Source organism: Pezoporus flaviventris, unplaced genomic scaffold (assembly GCF_033815535.1).
Source record: "Pezoporus flaviventris isolate CSIRO_AGI_PZ_B2104156 unplaced genomic scaffold, CSIRO_AGI_Pfla_v1 ptg000002l, whole genome shotgun sequence".
Taxonomy (NCBI): domain Eukaryota; kingdom Metazoa; phylum Chordata; class Aves; order Psittaciformes; family Psittacidae; genus Pezoporus; species Pezoporus flaviventris.
In genome coordinates, this window is record NW_026892550.1 from 75,043,009 (window position 1) to 75,049,601 (window position 6,593).

The window sequence follows — 6,593 nt, forward strand, 5'->3', positions numbered from 1 at the left end:
TGAGAAGTCTGCTTTTCCTCCAAAATCATCAGAAAATAGCTGAATTACTGGTCACCTCTAAAGAAATCTATCATTTGGGATTTTTTGCTTTCAAGTGCTTAGGGGAAGAGCACAGGAATTAGCTGAAAAATGAGCTGGAGTGTCTGCTACCTGGTGAAGCACGTGTTGCTTTTCTCCTGAACAGTTGTGTTTTGGCTGTGTAGCTGAATAATAGATAAGAGAAATTACTGTCCACTTCATTTAGCTCTTCACTGCTGGGGGAGAAGACTGATGAAGAGGAGCGACTCTACATGACTACCTCTCGTACTCCACAAACGATTCCACAGGATGATACCCATGATTTTGCCTTCCCTCACATTTCTTCTGCATTTAGCACCCAATAAACTATCATTTTCACAAAACCTGAACATCAGTTTCTGCTGGTACAAGACAAGAACAACTGCTTTCATGCACTATGTGTGTGGGTTGGGCCTTCTTGCATTACCACAGCAGTGCAATGAGGCCAGGTCTTGCTTATGGAAAAAACTAAGAGCCATAAGGAATTTGAGAACTGAAGTCAAAGGCTTAAAGAAGTTGGAAGACTTGTACTTTCTCATTACTTTTCTGAAGGTTTTTCTGATGCTTTCCTCCCTGGAAGAATACATAGTACTTTTAGCAGACAGACTGAAGATGTAGTGTATCTCACTGAGGAAAAACCCAACCACCACCACCAATGGAAGCCTCCTAATAGAATGCTGCTATGAAGATTTCTTCCTGGTTTTCCCCCTTGATTCTGAAATCCTGATTGGAGTTACTTCTCCAGATAGCAAAGCCAAGCCACACTGAGTTTTGCCAGCTCCGATCTATCCAATAAGCTCACTTTTCCATGGGAGAAATCAAGGCCTTTTAAGAGAGAAAACAATTTGATTTTTTTTACTGCACACACATGCACAACCTATCAATAACCTTAACAAAACCAAAGATGCTCCCTCACATGCATTGCTTGTGTGAATACCTGGTCTCAGTTCTTTCAGACAACCATCAATTTCAGGGCAACAGCCTGAATCTGACCAGGAAATGAACTTAAGATCCAAGACTGAGGTTTTTGTTTCTGTTTCTGAGCTATTTAAACAAATTAAAATACTTCTCTTTTTTTTTGGAGCCACAATGTACTCTCCCAATCTTTCCCCATCTTGACACAGAAATGATAGTTGCTTCCAGATCCTGAAGAGGAGAACTAAAATGCCCTTTGGTCATTCATCTAGTGGTCTATGTGCAGGTTTGGTTTTCCCATTGGGGTTTTTATCCAGTTCCAGGCATGTGCTATCTCAGCAGGCCACCACAGACTAGACAGAAACACCAGTTCTTTACTACCTCACTGTTGATGTTGGCTGTCAAGCTACCGTGAAACCAGCTCCACAGGAAAGTCTAATATTTGAACTTTTGCTCTTACTTTAGTAGACAGCAGGGAATGAAGGTTAGCTTTGTAAGAAAAGATTGAGCTAGAACCTTGATGGGCCCTGGGGAATGCTACAATGAACCGGATCTAAATGAAGATTCTCAAACAAGGCCTACCTCTTACCATGTTTTGGTAAAGGAATAAGATTCTCTGCATGATTCTATGATTCTATGACTTTCCAACACATAAAAGCTCCAAGACAAAAAGGAGGCAATTAACTCATGTTCATCAGAAATCTACTTTAGCATATCAAAGATCCACGAACTGAAATTTAACCACATCTAAGTGAAGTGATACATGATTATTCAGCCTCATGAGCACTGTGGCTACAGCTGCTGGCCAAGACTATGCCTCTCATGTGCAAGGTACTAATTTAAACATATGACAAGAGGCAATCCCACAAAATTGACTGGTAAAACACATGAAAAGAAGGAAAATGGAATTAGACATACACAGAATTAAAGAATCTCACCCAGGGTCAGGTAGTTTGCATAGGAGCCCAAATCACACCCCATGTCTGTTTTTCCAACTCCTCTTCCTCCAGAAAGGTGTCTTATCAGTAGGGATAATTAACACTTGATGTTCTTTCCATTTTTTTGAGAACAGTTATTGAAAGCTCACGTAGAAAGGCCACTTAATAAAAGCAAATTACACCCAGGTCAAGTTACATTTCCAGAAACTCACAGGCAGCTCATTCTCTGCAACTACTGACAAACGACTGACAGTGCAGGTCTCGGGGAGAACTGAAGACATCAACAGTAGAAGCAGCACTTCTATGGCTGACATTTCACATCCACGCAGCATCGCACCATCTGAAGGAAAGTGACCCCTAATGAATCACACCAAGCGCCAAAGTGATGTGATGCCCACACAGATTCACAGTGAAGGCACCATGGACGCATTCTTGTTCCTCCTGAAAGTGGACCTCCAAATCACAAGCAATGGCAAGAGGAACAACGCTGTGGGGGACCATCACTGTAAAGCTCTGGAGAGGAAAACAGCTGCTCTTCCTGACTGAAATGACCTGACTTAAAAAAGGCAGCTGCACTCAGCTTCTTTGGGGTGTTGCATGACAGGGAGTTGGGGCTGCCCCATCCCTGGCAGTGTTCAAGGCCAGGTTGGACAGGCCTTGGAGCAACCTGCTGTAGTGGAAGGTGTCCCTTCCCGTGGCAGGGTACTGGCACTGGATGAGCTTTAAGGTCCCTTCCAACGCAAAACAGTCTATGATACAGAGATAACTACACTTGCAAAGGGTGTTATCTCTCGACAGGTTTCGGCTCTGTTACCATACTCCCCTGCTCTGCCTGGACATCCCACTACAATTAGTGGGATGAATCACATAGACAGGGTGACTAAAACACCAAACACAGAGAAAATTCTGCTCTAAAAATCAACACTTTGATTGCTCATACTAACAAATCCAGATGTTATTTTCAGATCTGATCCCTGCTGTGTATACCATCTTTCTGTTACTGCGGGTTACTACTTGGAACTGGGAAGTGGCTCGTTCCAAAGAATATAGTCTTAAATGAAGGCTCTGCATTTTAAGTGGATGCTTCTGTTTGGAAAGCAAAGCTTCAGCAAATAAGGCAAATCACATAATGGAGAATCATTTATCAAACGGCCGCATTGATTAGACTGCAGCAGGAAGGAGTAGCACAGCTGAAAATATTCCCAACATAGAGTAAATATGAATCATCCTTGGTCTTCTTGACAATGTGGTTTGGTCCTGGAGCCAACTAATAAACCCAAGGGCTGGGAATGCATTATCCAAACCCTGACCCTAGCTAAATATAATTATTGTAACAATACAAATTGGAAAGAGATTTAATTTAAAACAGTTTTGCATAAGATAAAGAGAAATTCCTAGTTTGTAAAGTATTTACTCTATAAGGAATGGACTTTGCTTTCTCAAAGGCACTGTAATTATCAGCTTCAAGCAGCTTTTTTCATGGAAAGATGATGCTATTTAACTTACTTCCCATTATGGTGCATTCAAACACAGTAATCTAAAGACATGACAGGGCATGTTTGTTCCTTCCCATATTTCTGTACATCACTTGATTCAATCCCTTCAAGAAACAACCATTTTTTAGGACGGCATTTCCAGTATGAGATATAATTGAAGAAATCCCTCCATCAATTTGTTACGGTTTAACAAATATATAGTTTCTGTATAGAACAGTAGTTACAGAAAATGCAACAAACCTTGACTTGGCTTTTCTAGCTAGCTTTAAAGTGTCAAAATTTTGTCAAGCAACTGCCCTAGTAAAAAGAGACTTGCTTAAAGATTTTATAAAAGCCACTTAAAATAAGCTCAACTCGAAATGTTTAAAACTGCATTCTGATCTCACTGACACAATTTTACATCACTTTAACCCCATTAAACTTGGGACAATTATTCCATTGGTATGAAGAGATTGCACCCACCTTTTTATTCCGTTTTGAGTTTCACATTCCATGCTCTGGCTGGTTTGTTCCTGGATCCAAGTCATCTTGAAGAGGGGCAGAATCCAGAATAAGCAAAAGGCAATGGAAGAGGTGGATGCTCAGTCTGCAAAAGCACACATGCAACTGACTCAATTACCCTGGAAAGGACAGAAGATGGGGTTAGAAAAAGCAATAAAATGACCTGTAGCTGTACCCCTTTTCCCAAGGCAGTGTCCAAACCACCTGAGTAATATATAGTGAAACCATTCCTACATCAAGTCAAAGTGAAACACAAACCAGTAACATTTGCAGAGTAGAAGAACAAAACATGCAGAATGCCACAAAGAAATAAACCACAGTGGGATGCACTGATACCAGTTAAACCTTCCACTGTAAAATGAATTCATCAGTCCATACCGGAAGAAGAGGTCTTCTACTTCCACCACAAAGGAAAGTACAAAGCAGCAGCAAGAAACTTGCTGCTTAATGTTCTGCACAGAATGAGCAAACCTGACTTGTCAAGTAGTAAAGATGTAACTTCTTTCTTCAGAAAATAAGACACACAGCTTCCATGTTCAATTTTTAATTGAACAAGTGCTCTATGCAACAGTTCTACATGGAAAATCACTTGACTTTGCAAGTGGGTGCCTGGTTTCAAAAGGATTAGTTACATTTCCAGCTTTTATATGCAGCTCTTTACTGATCTCAGAATCACAATAAATCAACAGATGGATGTCGTCAGTGTATGCACTCTGTAAAATGTCATAAAACAGAGCAGAAAAAACCTAGCTAATACTGTAAGGAAGGAGGTGCCAGAGGACTAATGCATATGGCCAGGGGCATGGTTACAGTACATTGGGAATTGGTTCCAGGGCACCATTCCAATTCCAATTGAGCAACACCATAATTGTTACATAACACATCACCATTATAATTGCTTATTGGTGTCAGAAATACTGAGAAAGAACTGGAGGTGAAGTTTGCATACCATCTTGTAACAAATTCTGGGGAGGGGTGGGCTACAGCAAAGAGCATTTGAGAATCACAGCATTAGTGCTGTGAAGGAAGGGACTGGTTTGATTTACAACTAGATGACTTATTGCCACATCTGGCTAGGCTAGGCTAGACAATTTTATAGGGGAGGAAATGCCATTTGATGCTTTTATAATTAAAGCAGACAATATCTAGATAATTCACACAAAGTGAATATTTTCTTTGGAAACATTTACCTAAAACTTTGTGCTAGGGACAGTGGGGATATGACATTCAAAATTACAACACAGATTGCTTTGGACTTTCATTTTAGCTTTTAATCATCCTGAATGGTTCACAGCAGAGGCTAGGATATAATTTTTAATTCCCGCTGCTCACCTGTAAGAAATTATTACAAGTAGAGAAGTGGGATTTTTTTCTCAGAAGGAGTAATGAGACTAAAGATTTCTGAGAGATGGTTTCTATGGAGGCCAATTTACTGAAGGAATATGAAATGTTTCATGTATTTTGTAATTGCATCTTAAAGCTGAAGATGTTAGTAACACAGCAAAGGCTATACCTCCAGGGGCAGTCAGAAAAGCCAGGCTGAACTATCCCTAATGAAATTCTTTTTTTTACTCTGTCCTCTCGAATGAACTAGATTGAACAGCCACATTTGCTGATCATTGCTAATCTAATTACTTTATTGTCATGGAATGGCGTATCCTGGAGCAAATCAATTTGGATTACTGGGAAGAGTATTACAGAACCATGGAATCCTAAAATTGTTTGTGTTGGAAGGGGCCTTAAAACTCATCCAGTTCCAAGTCCCTGCCACAGACAGGGACACCTTCCACTAGACCAGGCTGCTCCAAGCCCTGTCCAACCTGGCCTTGAACACTGCCAGGGATGGGGCATATAATCATGACAAGGTAAGTAAGCATTTAATTAATTTAAATTCAGCTTTTTTTTATTCCTTTAAATACCTAATTACCTTATTTCTAAAAGCAATGTTACATTCTCCTGGAGAATTCCCCAGTCTATTTGTCCTTAAAAGGAAGTGGCTCAAAGAACATATTAAAACCACTTTTCTTTACAGAACAGGACCTGTGAATCCTGTTTCATCGTTGGAAAGCTAAACATGTCTTTTCTGCAAGCAATAAGAATGAGAATTCATATCACCACTTCAGACATAGCGAACTGTCGTGGTTTAAGCGCAGCTGGTAACTCAAAACCACACAGCCACTTGCTCACTCTTCCCCTGCTTCCCCTGCCCCACTCCCAGAGGGATGGGGAGGAGAATTGAAAGAATGTAAATCCCATGGGTTGAGATAAGAACAGTCCAGTAATTAAGGTATAACACAAACCACTACTGCTGCCACCAATAACAATAATGATAAGGGAAATAACAAGGGGGGAGAGTATAAAACTAAAAGGGGAAAGGAAAAAAAAACCCAAACAATAAACACAAGTGATGCACAATACAATTGCTTGCCACCCGCTGATACCCAGCCTGACCTGAGCAGTGATCTCTGCCCTCCGGGTAGCTGCCCCCAGTTTATATACTGGGCATGACTTACTGTGGTATGGAATACCCCTTTGGCTAGTTTGGGTCAGGTGTCCTGTCTCTGCTTCCTCCCGGCTTCTTGTGCCCCTCCTCCCTGGCAGAGCATGAGAGACTGGAAAGTCCCTGATCAGGGTAAGCATTACTTAGCAACAGCTAAAAATGTCTGTGTGTTATCAGCATTGCTCT